General features: G+C 41.6%; 1 long non-coding RNA gene across 1 annotated transcript; it reads right to left on the minus strand.

The window, feature by feature from the left end:
• Positions 1-1,245: 1,245 nt before the first annotated feature.
• LOC117246433 (uncharacterized) lies at positions 1,246-4,506 on the minus strand. The gene is made up of 4 exons (XR_004500715.2): positions 4,362-4,506; positions 3,618-3,871; positions 3,067-3,199; positions 1,246-2,975 (listed from the first exon to the last, which is right to left on the minus strand). It is a non-coding gene; the product is annotated as an uncharacterized LOC117246433 (long non-coding RNA).
• Between the last annotated feature and the right edge of the window lie 12,279 nt (positions 4,507-16,785).

Genomic DNA, 16,785 nt, shown 5'->3' on the forward strand with positions numbered 1-16,785 from the left:
ATGTCTCTGCTGTCCAGATGATTAACGTTACCCGATTCACATTCCCAAACGTTGCCCAAATTCCACTCTCCTCCCGCTTCACCTTCTGTGTTGAGCTCACTCCTGGGCTTCAGGTAAAAATAGCCACTGCATCCTGTTCTTCTCTGCACATCACACAACCTGCTGTGCCTCCACTGGGATATCAGACCGGAGAGCAATTGATTTTATTAAGAGAAAGGCTCACATGTGTCATAAAATACAACGCACTGGAGAATTCACGATTTTAGCGATGCGTCATCTTTTTGTTGTAAATATAAACCATAGTTTAAACAGGTGAAGAATTAGGTATTGAGTTTGTAAGGAGATAATCAGAACACCAAAGCAGGTGAGAAGTAATGCTGGATAGCATGTTGGAAAATGGAAACATTGTGGATTAAAGTAAGGCTGTCAACTTTGTAAAAGATAACTGCCTTATGCTAATGATGGCTTGTTGCTAACATTAGCTTGTTGCTAGCTTGCCGCAAATGAATAGAACTTTAAATCTACAATGTAGTAGGCCCTATAGGACGTAGGATATCAGGAAAACATGCAATGTGTGATAAAGCTGCTGAAGATTGTGATGATGATATGATAAAGCATACAGCTTTAATGTCTTTCTGCTTCAGGGTGCTGCTAATGTAGACCACAGACAATGACTCACCTATGAACACTGAATTTAAAATAAATGGAAATCAGTGATGTTGATGTGTTTTCGGGTCCATGTCATTGGTCCAACAGCCCATTGGTTCGACATCCCATTAGTCCGACTGTCCGCGGTGCTGAACGGCTCATGGCGGGCATATGGTGCGCCGCGACCGGCTCTGGGTCAGCTGGGAAAGGCTTGAGGCGGAGCAGGCTCACGGCTTATGTGTTTGTCACTTTCTTTTTCATTTTAACCCACACCACGATCTTTTCCTGACCCTAACCAAGTGGTTTTTGTGCCTAAACCTAACCAGACCTTAACCACAGGGCATCATGATAATTTTGGAACAACGGGACTTCGGAACAATGAGTTTAATATGGTCGGAACAATAGGATGTTGGACCAATGGGCAGTTCCCGTGTTTTCAGTGTCGTAAGTCCCCAATAAAGTTTGTGTTTTTTGATCAATTGTTAAACGTGTTTGTCATATATCATATGTTGAAAATGAATCTGAAAGTTAAATAAAAAACCAAAAAAACCCAACCCAAAACTTTATTTACAAAACCACAGAGTGTATATGTATCTTCACATACAGTCTTTGTACAGAACAGTATACAAATGTGACATCTTGAGCTGAGTTTAGAGAGAGCCAATCCTCTCCCCAAGACAGATGTGAATGTGATATATGATTGTGATAATCCCATAGAAAAGAATTTCTATGGATAATCAATGAGCATTTAAAAAAATTATTGTATTAATTAGTTAAACATTTTGATACTCCTTTATTCTGATAACAATGTAATGTTTTCTTTTCACTTACCGAGACTATGAATAAAACAAAAAGTAACAACAAAACTGATCTTGCGTGAGATATGATCTATACGATGAAATTATTTTCAGCACGGAGCATCCCCTGGACGTGTAAAACATCATCGAGTCATCATCAATATGAGCCAGTCCGGTATCGATCATCCACATTATCACAGTGTAGCATTATCAGAGGAAAAAACAAGGTGCGTCCCCTGAACGATAAAGCGCCATCGTCACTGACATGAGTGAAAACAGCATCTGCTGTCACAGCAGACATTTTGATGTTAAGATAACAGGAATGTCTGTAATATCCGACATATTCTTGAATTTGGGTGTATTTTATGAACCTTAAATACAAGGTTATTGTATACCGGTGGTCCCTGGGGACCTCTGTGCCCCCCTGCCGCTACTGAGCTATAGAGGGATGGGAACAGGTGGGCCGGCAGACAGGAGTCACATCTCTGCAGAGCACCAGAACAAAAACACCGATACATCACGGACAGTATGATAATAACATCCAAACACAAGTTTCACACTCAGCTGTTTCTGTGACATGAGTAATACTTTCAAAACTAGTAAACCTAAAGTCACCTGACGCCACTGTTTCTACATGACCTGCAGCGTCTGAATGACGGCACATGTAAATATACTATTTATCGCAGTTCAAGCCATCTTTTGGGATACCTATATTGTACATGCTGAAATTGCGATGAAGGTTCATTTTCAATATATTGTGCAGCCTTACCAAGTACTCTTGACCAATCACATTTAAGCAGGCTGTGGTTGTTTGCAGGTGAACAGTCCATGTGGAGAGCAAAAGAGGCAGAATGCTTTGGCCGAATGCAATTGACGATTTAGCATTTTGTTGGCTTTTTCCTAAATCATCTGCATTTATGTGCAGATATCCAACAGTACTAATCCAACTGTAAACAATGACCGGCATACCACAAAGGAAGTCTTGGCCTGCATATCTACTAGCTACACTGGAACTCTGAAATACCGGCCACTGCCCCAATGATCAGACAATAGCCAGTGGGTTCCAAGATTGTCTTTAAATTAATTCTGACAAATATGTTAGTTCTTACTAGTTTTTTGAAAGAGTGACAGTCATAATTATGCATATTTTCCCTTGTCCAGCAAATGACTTAAGTAGCCTAAGTGAACCAGTACACAACATTTCTATACTTATAAACAGAGAGCTGGTTCATATTTTTAAAAAAAAGTCCATCTGAAAGCAGTACTCACATGCACATATAGTCACTTCAAATGTTCCATCTGTCTGTACCTATATGGCCTTGGAGAACACTATTCTGATGTACAGCAGGGGATGTGGGACAAAGTGCAAAAAAAATAAAAAATAAAATGCACTCCAGAGTTCATCCACAGCGAATGTGAGGCTTCAGCAGTCTGAGCCAGACAACTTAAGTGGGCGCTGGGTATGTTTCAAAGTTCTGGTTTCTGAAGAGTGAGAGTCCCTCTTTGTGCTGCTATTCTTATTCTACTGCTCTGCAAGAAATTAAAAGAGAAAAGAGGGAATACTGTATTAAAAACACAGCAACTTAATTTTCTAATTTAGACCGCTGAAGCATCATATTACCTTAAGCTGAACTTCAGAATCCATTTTCTGTGTGCAGAATAAGGACTGTAGATTGTGTCCCCAGTCTCTGACAGTAAAGACACATTAGGATGTCTTCACAGCCAGTGTGGTGAGGAGGAACGATAACAGCAACCTGTAACTCAATGTTCATATGGGCATATGAATATTGTGTTGCTCATCATATCATCCACTGATTCTAAAAGTTTGGCCTGCCAACTTATTTAGGAGTTTCTGGGACACCAACAAGCAAATCAGATGAGGGAGCTCAAAGCCTGCAAAACTACACTCAGCTGCAGACGGGTGGGTTGACTGTCATATTCTCAGTGGGATCTGCAGTACAAGCACGCTTAACAGATAACAGAGCTTTAACTTTGAATAAAAATTTGACACGTAATCAGAACATTCAAGCCATCTTCTTGTTAACGCGATAGCCCTAAGCACCTGATAAGGTGATATTAAAGCTTGTTTCTTTCAGTTTGTTTAGGACTCTTTCTGCCCCCAGTCGTCACTGATCACTTAATACAACTTCAAGAAACTCAGTCAGAATTTACCTTTGACAAGTGATGCAACGCAGCTTTGGGAAGGCTCCCAGAATCCTTGGTTGCCATGTCAGTGATAGGACTGGATGTGAAGTTGTTGCCTGTGGCCAGAATGCACACATTAGGAGTGAGTGGAAGCTCTCCAGCATGGCGTATCTCTTTATGTAATGCAATAGCATCTGCTGAAGGCGTTGACATAATCCCAAAACTGAGCCATGTGGTCGGCATGCCAGCAAGTCTGCAGACAAGGGATCTAAAATGAGAGTCTGCAACAACCAAATGAGGAAAGAAGGGAGATTAATTGGTGTTTAAAAACTGTTGAGAGGCTGCTTGTTGAAGGTGGCGTTTTCTCCATCTATGTAGGAAAAGTTATGCTAGATTGCTCCAAACTTTATCTCATTTATTTGTAGTGACAATATACAAATCTTGTTTACCAAACAGGGCTACAACTAACGTGTCTTGCTGAAACACCGCAAATGTTCGTCCTTACTCTTTTTACTGCTCAGCATTTACAGACTGGGGTTATGATAATGCAAGAGCAAATAAAACGAGGAAGCTTCTGAATAAAATAAAAGCAAAACTTTGAATTAAACCCCTCAGTGAAATCAGGGAAAGCAGTAATTCGGGACCAAACAAACAACAGGGGACTTGAATAACTGACACAAGATTTCCAATTAAACCACAAAAATCTGCAAAACAGTACCTAGCCCTCTGTGAGGCAACCCACTGTGGGAAAATCACACAAACACAACTTACTTAAAGGTCTTGATCATGTTGGGGCTTCCTGCTCAGCTCTCAACTGATGTGATGAGACATATTCGAGCTTCTGGATATTTGCAAGTTAGATATGAAATTACGAAGGGAAAGCATTAGTGTGGAAGAGCGAAGTCTGATTATTAACTTCTCCTGTGCAGAACTGGTTGGTGTGTCCCATCAGCTGTGTTATGTGCATGTGGGCATGTTGCCACTCTCCAATCAACGTTGATTGAGTCCAGGTGCAAGTTTGTCCTTCCAAGTGTTACGGAGCTGAATCAATACCAATTCACCCACCAAATTTGTTCACGCTCGCAACAAAACTCTTGAATTACAGTATGTCCCGTTTTCTTTTCAATCTTTTTTTTTTTTTTAATACCAAACAGTGTCGAATTCACAGTGCAGACGTAGTGTGCTGCCCTCACATATCTGTGCAGCACACTGTGTGTCCTGCCTGCCTTGTCCTTTAGCAGCGAATGTTAGATCCTGTTGTCCTTGTATCATGTGTCAGCATTCAATACAGTGTGTGCCTGGCTGCACCAGTGTCACCCAGAAAAATACCTGCATTATACTTAGTGGAACAAGTGATACTGATGGTCTGCCAAGGCCATAGCCATAGAGTCAACATTGAGGGGTACCAAATCTGCCAGGGGGTCTCCAGGTCTGGGGGTCTGATACTTATTTCCACACACAGTTCCAGTGCAAAATGACATTTTGATGTTAACATTACCCTTCTATGCATGTCCTGGCTGAAGTGGTGCAGTGGTTAGCAATGTCACCTCACAGCAAGAGGGTTCCTGGTTCAAACCCAGGGTGGGGGAGCCCTTCTGTGCAGAACTTGCATGTTTTCTCCAGGTACTCCAGCTTCCAGTCCAAAGACATGCAGGTTAAGTTAATTGGTGACCCCTAAATTGCCCACAGGTGTGAATGTGAGTGTGAATGAGTGCCTGTCTCTATTGGTGTGTTCGTTTTGTATTCAGAGGTCGGAAATTCCCAGTTCCCAGTCAGAAGTTTAAACTCGAACGCACCCTGAGATCGGATTTCCAAATCAGAAACTCGGAGCAACCGCATCAACCCCGACTTACAAATTCAAGATGGCTGCCGGTCGCATACATAGTGAGTAAACACTCTGCTAAAGTGCTGTTTATAGCAATTTTATCTTATTTGTTTTACATTAGGTCAGCCTCATCTGTGGCGTTCATCAGTTGGAGTGCATGATGGTTTTGAAGCTGTCTCTACTCCGAAAGTGCAAGGGCAACAAAGGCTTTCTTGTGGGCGTCCATGTTTTTTTCCGACTTGTCCACCGTTGTCAACTAGAATGCAAAAACTGTTGTCAAGTCGGAGGTGATGTCATTCCCACTTCCGACTTCCGACTTCCGACCTCTGAGTACAAAACGAACGCACCATATATGTTAGCAACCTCTCCAATGTCAGCTGGGATAGACTCCAGCTCCCCTGCAACCCCCAAAAGGATAAGCAGTTACTGAAAATGAATGTTACAATAATAAGTTTCTCATCAACAAATCATGGCAACATTAACATATCCTAATGCCTGCACAAAGCTAGCGAGTGGGATATGCTCAGATTGTATGGACTGTCTGCTAGCCAGTGCATGGTACGTTTGCTAGCTAATGTTCTGACAAGAATTTAGCTTAACATCATAAAATGGTCATTGTCATACACTTTACACAACCCCATAACAATTAACAGTGATATTGCCATTTTTTCCCAGTGGCCACTTGTGGTATTGCAGTGCAAAGATCTCCTGCAGCCCAAAGAGCATTTTTCCCACTGACCTCCAATTTTACAGACATGTCTGTAAAACTGTTGACAGGACACCTCTAACTACAAACAAGGTCAATTATGATTCTTTTTATTATGAACTTTTGATCCATGGAGGTTTTAAGTTTGTAAAACTTTCCTCGAGCTGAGAAAAGTGATTTAAAAATGTGTGACATCATCACAATGTAAAGTCTATGAGCTGAGCAAGAACTCACGGGCTGGCACCACAAGAAAACACTACTGCCCATATTCAGTAGGCCACATACCACAGAAGTTAACCCGGCAGCAACAACTTTTTTTGGCTTATGCACCAGATGAGCAACTTCATCAGCATGATGATCTATGGATATAGCCTGCGTCACACTCATACTACAGTTTAGTTTTTCATTTTTAATACATTTGAAAGTATTGAATTAGACAGACAGTAGCCCACACTGATGGTAGCCACATAATCAACAGTGTAACACTTGAAACACTTCAAAGAATAATGGCAATTTGTTGTGGTTACTTATGATTAAATTTGCTAATGATTATTACGGACAACGCTGTGCTTTGTTGCCTGTCGTACCATAGCATTGCATATCATAATAATATATATTATAATTACTGCCACATGCTTTGCTATGAAATTGTCCTTAAATTAAATGCTAGCAACCCTCTTATGAATCATAAACACACTTCTTCACAAGACAAATTACTCACAGCTATAAGACTATTGCCTATGTATTGCCACTTTTCACAGACTGACATACATTATGTCCACGGACAGCTCCTATAGTCCCAGTCAGTGCAATACAATTGCTTCTAATCTAACATGGCGAACTGGCTTGTCACATTTAAAAATAAGCATTCATGAAATGCGAAGACTTCCCACAAACTTTCCTTTGTCCTACAACTTATTGCCCTGTCTCTCTTTAACAAGAAGCAGGCGTGCTTGAATGGAAGAACGGTTCTGTCCTTCACACTGTCTGATTTGCTTAGGAAAGGCGCTCACGTCTAATACTAATCTGAACGACAGCAGTGGAAATCTTGGCTCGGTTTCAGAGGCTAGATTGGGCCTGGCCCAATGACCTTCTCTGAGAGAACATGGAAAGTTTGCCGGCTCAATATGTCACAGCCAGCATGAGCTTAGAAAGAGAACAAGAAAGGAGTGATTAAATGGGTTAGATCCGTGGCTGGCTTTGGTAGATGTCAGGAGGAGTGCAGCTCTGGTTCTACTATGAGATTATCAGAAATTGTATCAGGCTGAAACTCTATCATCATAGATGCATCACACTTTACAGAGCAGAGAAAAAAGAATAAGAGACTATTTCTAATCCTGAAAATATTGAAGTTTGATTTTAGAGGTGATGGAGCATTGTTTTCCATATTCAGCTGTGGAGCAGTTCTGTTCACTTTGTATGAGTGCAACAAGTCTAACACATCAGTAGCGATCAATAAAGCCAGCCCTACATTATAATAAATGACAAAGCTATCATTCTGTTAGGAGCCAGACTTTAGAAATTCCCTTTCAGGCGTCCCGCTGGATAAAAGCAGATCCCATCCACTGGAAATCAGTGCCGCACTGACATAAACAACTGATAATTCATAAATTGGGCATTTCTTGAGGCATAATTATAGCAACTGAAGTAAGTTTAAAGCAAATTAGCCTCACAGGAAGTTGAAACAAAGTGTTAAAACGGGGTTAATTGAATTGTAAGCCTTGTCACAGAAGATTACCAAGTCCAAGAAACACCACTCTAATTGCGTTATTACCATGTGGATTAAGGCATGGGGTATTTTTGCCCAGTAATTATAGCTTGACTGTCCGTGCATTTTAATGCACTTTAGTCAGGACGATTTGGGCTGAAATGTTTGACAGTCCAAACAGAGGCAAGTTCCATTACAAAATTATCTGTAATGCTTCGGGATAACACTGGCATTTCAGCTGTAATGGTGCCCACAAAATAAGGATTAAAAGGATATATGGTGATAATGAGTAATTAATTTGACAGGACATCGCCTTGACTTGATGCTATTTATGTATCAGAGGGGAGAATCAGAAGAGCTGAAATCAAAGCGATTCAACACACTGTGGTCATTGTTTTCCAGTTCCAGGTTGTATGTCAGCCATGGAAACTCTGCAACATTTACTCCTTTAACACCACCACTACATTCAGATCTCAGCAGCCAAATGGTAAGGTTACATTGCAAAGTGTGAGTCATAAGAACGCATCAGTATTAGCCAAGCTAGGCGCATGGCTCTATGGATGGCAACGTTGGATGGTCGGTTCAGGCCAGAAGAAGAAAATGTTGACACTGTACATTTCTGCAAGCCATGAATATGTAACATTTGTACTTTTCATACATATTATATTAACGTCTCTAAATTTACATACTTATAATTACATGTATGAGCTAAATGTGTTAGCAGACGATGGAGGGGATGGTGGATGGTGTGAAACCTAGGCAAGATGGCTGCAAACGAACAACAGGAACTGGGTGTTTTTTTAGAAAAACGTCATTGCATTTCCAGCCGCGATTTTAGCGACAAAACCAAGTATTTTAAGCCCAAACATGACCTTTTCCCGAACCTAACCAGTGTCTAAATATAACCATACATTAACCACAGCGCTGTTGAAGTGTTAAGAAACAAACTGTCAGCATGTCTGCTACTTTTGAAATGTAAAATGTTACACATCCAAAACAGATTTGCAGAAACATAAAATGCTTTCATTCTGCCAATTGGGCTGGTTCGTCGGTTTGTTGGTTGGTTAGTCCACCATTTTGTTCCAGTCAGAAACATATGACCTATTGGATAGAATGGCATTGAATTCTGCATAGACATTCATGGTACCCAGATGATGAATCCTCACAATTTTGGTACTCCCCTCATATTCCCTCTCGCACCACCATCAGGTCAGATTTGTCGAATACTTTGTTTCATGACCAAACCCCTTCAAAACTAATGACATCCCTATCAGCCTCAACTGTGCTTTGTTTAGTGCTAATTAGCAAACGTTAGCAACACCCTAAACTAAGATGGTAAACATGGTACACATTGAACCTGATAAACATCAGCATGTTAGCATTGTCATTGTAAGCATGCTATGTTGCTATGCCTAACTGCAGCCTCACAGACTCTTGCTGTCTTTTGTAAACTGACAAAAACACCTCTGTGCCCTGTTTTCTGTTGCTGTACAAATATACCTTGTTTTGCTGCTGTTGTGACTGGTGAGGTTATTTTCAGACGGACTGTTTGCAGAGAATCTGTGGTCTTTAAATGGAGAGTTAATGTCACTGAAGTTGCATCTGTGCTTTGAAATGATAAGGAACAGGGACAGCATCAGACCTCGTTTTTGATACTTTATTGATCTCCTGTTGCCATCCACTTTCCTCACTCCATATGTTGGTCAGATCATAAGAACAGCCTCTTTGGAGCTGCTGGGAAATGTGTCTGTTGCTCAAGGGCACTACAGGACAGATGCTTCCAGACACTGGAATTTGATCATGGCCCCTTCAATTAAGCAGCGTTCTTCCTACTTTCTCCTACTTCTCACATTCATGATTTCAACAGCCAGGGAACCCGGGACGGTTACAGAATATCATTAGCCTAATGGACGGGAGCGCAGGATGGCAAGACTGAATGATTGCATTATGGTGCAATTTGCCGCAGTCTGTACATTGACATAAATAGTGCAAACAAACAATAACTGCCCATGTGCCCATTCGACTGTATTGTGATGGCTCGCTGTGTGATACATGGGTTCAAGCTGGGGTCTGAGAGAGAGGGAGAGATGCTCTCTTGCGCCCTTGTGTCGGAGTGAGTGGGTTGGGTGGGGGCTAAGTAGCTGGGAACTGGATTTAGACACAACTCCGCGATCCGCTAGGACCACTCTGTGAAAAAAATACAAGGAGCAGATAAGAGAGAGAGGGAGAGAGCACTCAGCTTTTCTCTCTTTCCAAGCCATCTTGTCAAGAATGCTTGAATGGAGCCATTATGAAGCCCAGATCCAATTAGTATGGGACAGTTTAAATGACAAGAATAATAACTAGATACATGCTCTAAAGCTGAATTTTCCAAACTGGGTGTTGGGGCCCCCACGAGTGGTTGCGAGCTGACCTCTATTATTGCTTCATTTACAGAGGCTTCAAACAAAAAAGATTTAAATCCACTGATCTAAAGAATCAGGGGTGCACTGTAAGGAAAGGTAAAGCAGGCTAATGTTTGGGACCCCCAAAAGAAATTTGGAAAAGGGGCCTCCAATGAGGGGCGGCACGGTGGTGTGGTGGTTAGCACTGTCGACTGTCACCTCACAGCAAGAGGGTTCCTGGTTCGATCCTGGGTGTGAAAGCCTTTCTGTGCGGAGTTTGCATGTTCTCCCCGTGTCAGCGTGGGTTTTCTCTGGGTACTCCGGCTTCCTCCCACAGTCCAAAGACATGCAGGTTAATTGGTGACTCTAAATTGTCCGTAGGTGTGAATGTGAGTGTGAATGGCTGTCTGTCTCTATGTGTCAGCCCTGCGATAGTGTTGGTGACCTGTCCAGGGTGTACCCCGCCTCTTGCTCAATGTCAGCTGGGATAGGCTCCAGCCCCCTTGTGACCCTCAAGAGAATAAGCAATTAGAAAATGGATGGATGGATGGATGGGCCTCCAATGACAACTCATATTGGCAAATGGTGTGACAACTATACACCCCCTTAAACCTCCCATAAAGCACTGCCACTGCCCCCCAAAAAGCCCAAAGTGGTCTCCTTTCTAGCTAACATGACAGCTGGATACCTTGAGTTAGGTGTGACCTAATGCAACTACACTGAAACAAGCATACCTTTTTGCTCACTTGAAACAAAGGGAAAAAAATACAATAGCAATAACAATACCCCACCCCCGGAGTCTAGGACCGCCACTGTAAAGAATGGTGAGGTATTTAAGAATTGTTTACGTCCGTGCATGAAGCTAAACTCATTTTGTAATGCAGGTCTCATTCTCCTTTTTATTTGCAGTACTTAATGTTCTTAATCCAGTCTCTAACAGACTGTAAATGACCTATTTGTATGAAGGAAATAAGCATATTTGATTTGTCAGTATTTTGAATGAAGTCATTAAGTAGTGAAGTCATGGAAATTATGCTAATTGTTATTGATGCTACTCCATGATTGCCAAATAATAACCGATGATATGCTGCTCACATCATCGCATTTACATGTTGCTCTCCACATCAGCTCGTTAGTGACGGCGCCGTGACGCCCGGCCTATCAGGATCCACTCTCGCCACCTGCACACTCGGGAGTCTGGGAGCGGAGGGGACGGAGTGTCTGCAGGGGTGCCATCACAGCTTTGGCCCAAAGAGAGCCGTTGCAGCCTTGTCACGTCGAGTCAGTCCCGCTCCGTCTCTTTCCCTCTCTCCATCTCCCTTTTTTTTTTTTTTCTCGGTCAGGTGAAAAAGCCCAGCCGTCTGCATCCGGAGCCCTAACGCTCTCTGTCAGCTGGCTGTCCCTGCGGTCACAGTGGAGATTCATCTTTCTGCTGATGTCCCTTCTGTGTGGCAGAGAGTTGCCAGCCCCAGCATTCTGAAAGGCCTGCCGTGGCCTCGAGGCACAGGGAGCAGGTAAACGTGGGCACGTCAAGGCAACGCTGATCTGTTTGTAAATAATCAAAAAGGCCAAATCACCAAATGATTGCCTTCTCGATCTGATCCCCGTGCTAATCCATCAACAAAATCTATATGAGCACACATGCTCACACACACACATCATTACAGATACTAAAACACTGGAATCTTTTAGGTTTCCCTTTTTTGTTGTTCTAATTAATACGCCACGTCTTGGGCACACTCGAGGTAATTAACATTGTTTTTTGCCAGCAACACACAGCAGATGGTGATTGAAAATAGAGGGATGAGTCGCTCAATCAACCACCATTTGTCTGTAGCCATTAATTATCTAGCGAAGAATACATTCAGTCCCCAAAGTTGATAGTTTGGGGGGAAGAAGAATACTGTCCTTCTGTTCCTCATTACTCTTTAACAGCAGAAAGTGCTGAAACTAGAATGCCGGATAGGGAGATTGCGATTTTAATAGCACTGTCATTATCTTCTCCCATAAGGTGGCATACGATAAAAGGCTTGTAGGGGGAAAAAAATGGCGCTAACAAAGAAGCGTTTCAATAAATGGAAGCCGAGTAATATCTAGTGGTTCATTCTATTCTGATTCATCAAAGAGCACTTTCGGAAGATGGGTCCAGAAACTGCAGCATAAAATGTTTATTCTTTTTTTGATCAAATAAGATCCAATGGGCCACGTGACCACCGCACAGCCCAGGCCATGTGACTTAACCAATCATCCCCAGTTTGTACATGCAATCTGATTGGAATGGAAATGGAACAGCCTCTCGCCCGCAGCTCTCGCAGACATGATATCATGATGTCTTCGAGAGTTTGCTTCTTCCTCCAGTTCTGACAAAGTCTTGTTGGTTTTGCTTCACTTGAGCGCCTAATTCTGCCTGGCAACACATTAATATTACTCAGCATATGTGAAATCCTCTAAAAATAAAAGGCTACAGGAGGGACAGAGAAAAACAGGGCAAGAAGGAGACAGAAACAGAAGAGGAGTTTGAGCAAAGGGAAACCTTGAAGGGACACTAGAGGCAAGAAGTCAGCGACACAGCCTTACATCCTGGCATCACTTCTTTGATGTTATTTTGTCACTGCCAACAGCTCCCTAATCCTACGTCTATAATCTTGTTTTTATTCTCTCTGCCAGCCTTGTAGTCAGAGATAATCAGTGTCACCTAACTTTAATTACTGTGATAGAACCGGAGATAAATGTTGTTGCTTCAATGTCAGTTGTTCTCTATTGATACAGAAGGGAAATTTGTACTCTTGATGCATCTCGTGCTCGGCTGAGAATTTCAGAAAAAAAAAAGTTCTTGATGGTAAATTACTGGTAGGATTGCTCATGTTCCACCCCACGGGCTTTAATTAACTAGTCTCAGGTAGTCTAATCTTATTATGGAAGACTGCTTTTTTTCCACACCCTAACCTGCTTACATGATACCGAGACAGGCAGTAGAAGGATGACATCCTCATATAAGAGCTGCCAGGATTGTGCTGGGTTTTCATTTTCAAGTTGCTCTCGACTGCTTGGCCACCAAAAATATGAACCATTTACACATTCTTGTCACATAGCTGGAAACAAAGGCTGAATAGTCGGTGCCATTTCCAGGATTTCAACAGCATCCGACACAGCAGCCGCAGCTAGATGCCAAATAAAATACAGAGCTACACAACTCAGCGGCAACATCTCAGTGTTTGTCCCACAGAGAGCCCAGCCCCATCAAACCCCATTATCTCCAAGGCTACCACTTACTTCCAACTGGAGTAGAGATAGCTGCTTATCTACTGGTTAATAATAAAAAAGACACATAAGAGATAAAAAAAAAAGAAAAAAAGTCATCCTATCGTGATGGAAAGAGAGAGGTGGGAGAGGAAAAAGCCGACAGGGAGCGGAGAGATTTCCAGGGACAGTTTCATTCTGTGGAAAGGGCAAGCAGAAGGAGACCTCCCGCTGTAATGCGGCAGCCGAGCCGAAATGAAAGCCAGCCGCTCTCTTCTCCGGGGCTAAACAGCGGTCTTAATAAAAAACACAATCAGACCCCCAACCTTAAAGTTTAATGCACATTCTTCCCATATTTCTCTTTGCGGCAGTAAAAAAAAAAAAGACATGGTGGAAGCTCCCGGTGTGATCCCAGCTCCCAGGATAAGGTGTGTGTGTGTGTGTGTTAAAGAAAAAAGGGGGGTTGTTATAGTCATAATGAAGCCCCATTGAATATCAAGCACACCATCAACTCACTATAGCTCTCCATCGTGTTAATGAAATTGTTCCCCCCAACTTTTTAATTAACTTGCAGACTCATGGTGTGGAGTCAAGTTGTGGACACAGACAAAGACTACAGTGTTCTCTCCCAGGTGATATGAATATCAAAGAAGGGAAGTTGCTCTGAATTAAGCCGAGTTTCTTTATTAGAGGAGAAACTTCAGAGAGAGACAGATGTGCTGAGGATGGGCTTGTGTCATTCCTCCCGCGTCAGTCAGCTTTCATTCAACACTTTGATATATAAGCACAGGAGGGAGGGGTGGTGAGTTTATTGCGCGAGCCACGTTTACAACGCGCATTGTTTTCGGGACTTTTAAATCGTCTTTCTTTTTTAAAAAAAACTTCAAGGATGTCTCCTTGATAGTAATCAGAGAGAGCACAAATCATAATCATTCCCCAGCGCTGAGTGAAAGTGGTACAACAGTGCTTGATGAAGGGACATTCATCACAGGGAAAAGGCAGATAATAGGGAAGCCACTAAAAGAAAGAAAGGGTTTTGTTTGTTTTTTTTCAAACACATTTCCCTTTATTGGCATGGTGAGGCTGATGAGAATTGCACATAAAAAATGAAATTCACAAGAAAGTCGTACAATAGGTAGAACCACAAAGGCATTGGTAAGGACTTGGCAGAAGGCAACGTGGATAGGACACAAACAGGTAACAACCCATAGCGACCCCCCCCTCCCCTCCTCCCCCCCCAAACACACGCACATACACACACTCCCAGAAACACACACACACACACATACCTGCCTGAAATCACAAACTCACACATACTCGTACACATATTGTCCTTCCAAAAGAAACATGATTACCCAACAAACGTTTAAGCAGTGGCAAAGTCCTCAGTAGGTCACATTATTAAAAAGTCCGCCACAGTTGAAATTTGAACCATAAGGTGTTATAATATATTGCTACTCTAGGCAATTTACAAAGCTTTTTTTTTTTTTTTTATTACAATGATTAAAGCCACATCTATCAAATGGGACACGACACCATTACCCAAACGCTACACAGACAGCAAAAAGTAAAACAATGTCTTAAAACACAGGTAAAGGGTTCTTCTTTTTTTTTTTTTAAATCCTTCCCTCGGCCAATTTTTGCCTCTTTGCATCATAAAAAATTAGCCGTTTCTTGTCTCCACGGTCAAATTCCATGAAAGGAAGCCTGTGATCAGCAAAGCTTTCATACAAAAGATTTCTCCTTCCTGTGATGGAAGCTGGTTCTCTCATTACTTGGCTCGCGCTAGAAACGGGATATTAATTGAACCAGAAACCGCAAGGTTACCTTTTATGTCATGTCGACGGCGCTGTGATATCTGGACTGTGAGTGGGAGTGGGAGCGGGGGGGTTGTTGGGCGGATGGGACGGTGATGGAGAGTGGTGCGGCATGCGATATATTGTTGAGTAGTTTTCTCTAGGCTTATAGAATGTCATTTAAAATCTGCCAGTTAAGACAGCTGAGAGGCAGATATCCAAAGTGGTATATACTGTACCGACTGTCATCCTGTAATAGCCATGCAACTACACAACAAACAGTTTCAACTCGACACGTTTATACACACAAGGTGGAGTTAAGAGTCGGCCACGTTTTGCACAGATGTCACAAGGTAATGCGTGCATTACAATCACATAGACTCAATTACATCTTAAAGGGAAGAGCGGGAGGTGGGAGCGGGGACATTCAAGTGTTTACCGCACAGGGTGATGTCATGATGATGTGCCAAGATACTGGAAGAATGGAGTCATCCTAGCTACCAGCGACTGGGTAATGGGTCAAGTCCAAAAATCACACAACAATAGGAGCTAAAATACAACTCTGAAAAATAATTTATTGCTTTTTATATAGTTTTTTCTTTTATTTATATTATCATTGTTATTATTATTAATCATCTTGTAATTATTGTGAATAATATTAGTAGTCATTGTATATATATATTTTGTACATCAAATACAAGATCTTTAAAAAATTCAGGAAAAGGAAATTGTAAACTTTTGTTTGGCATTCACATAATCAAGCGTGAGTGGAGCGAAGTGTTGACGGTGGTACAACGAAATTCCTGCAAAAATCATTTTATTGCTTCATGTCCTGCTCGTGTGTGTGTGGAAAGGAAAACCAGTGACGTGCTGTGGATGTGACTGACAGTGTGGACAGAAATCACTAAAAACGATGAGGGGCTGGCTGCTGGAGTGATTCGCTGAATGTATTTTTGATTGTTTTGGAAAGGCATAGAAGGTAATATTATCCCCACCAAAGCATTTATTGTACACCCTGTCTAGTGATTGGAAGTTAAATAACACAAATCGAAGGACAAACATAAAACAGCAAATAAATTTCCAATGAGGTACGCCATGTAAAATGGAGCCCATAAATATTCTTGATTCAAATATTAAAATAAATAGATAAAATATGTGTTTGTACTGATTAAAAAGATCTGAATGCTCTTTCATTGACGGTAATCAAAAGGAGAACCATACAAAGCAATGAAATCAAACCCAAGTTATTTATATATTATATATATACACATACATAAATATATGTATATATATATATGTTGATTGCTTCAGAAATAATTAATAAAAAATGGGGTACCTTTTTTTTTACAATCATGAAAAACACGTTAAAAATGCATTTTACACTGGTTGTATAAGCAAAAACACTGATTGAGAAACTTTATAAACAGAGAAAACTATACATGGTTGACTGTTTTTTTTCTCCAACAAAATAACTTAAAAAAGGACGTTTGTTCACATGCTCCCTCAAAATGAGCAATCGGACACATCTTTTTTTCT

Source organism: Epinephelus lanceolatus, chromosome 22 (assembly GCF_041903045.1).
Source record: "Epinephelus lanceolatus isolate andai-2023 chromosome 22, ASM4190304v1, whole genome shotgun sequence".
Classification (NCBI taxonomy): Eukaryota; Metazoa; Chordata; class Actinopteri; order Perciformes; family Serranidae; genus Epinephelus; species Epinephelus lanceolatus.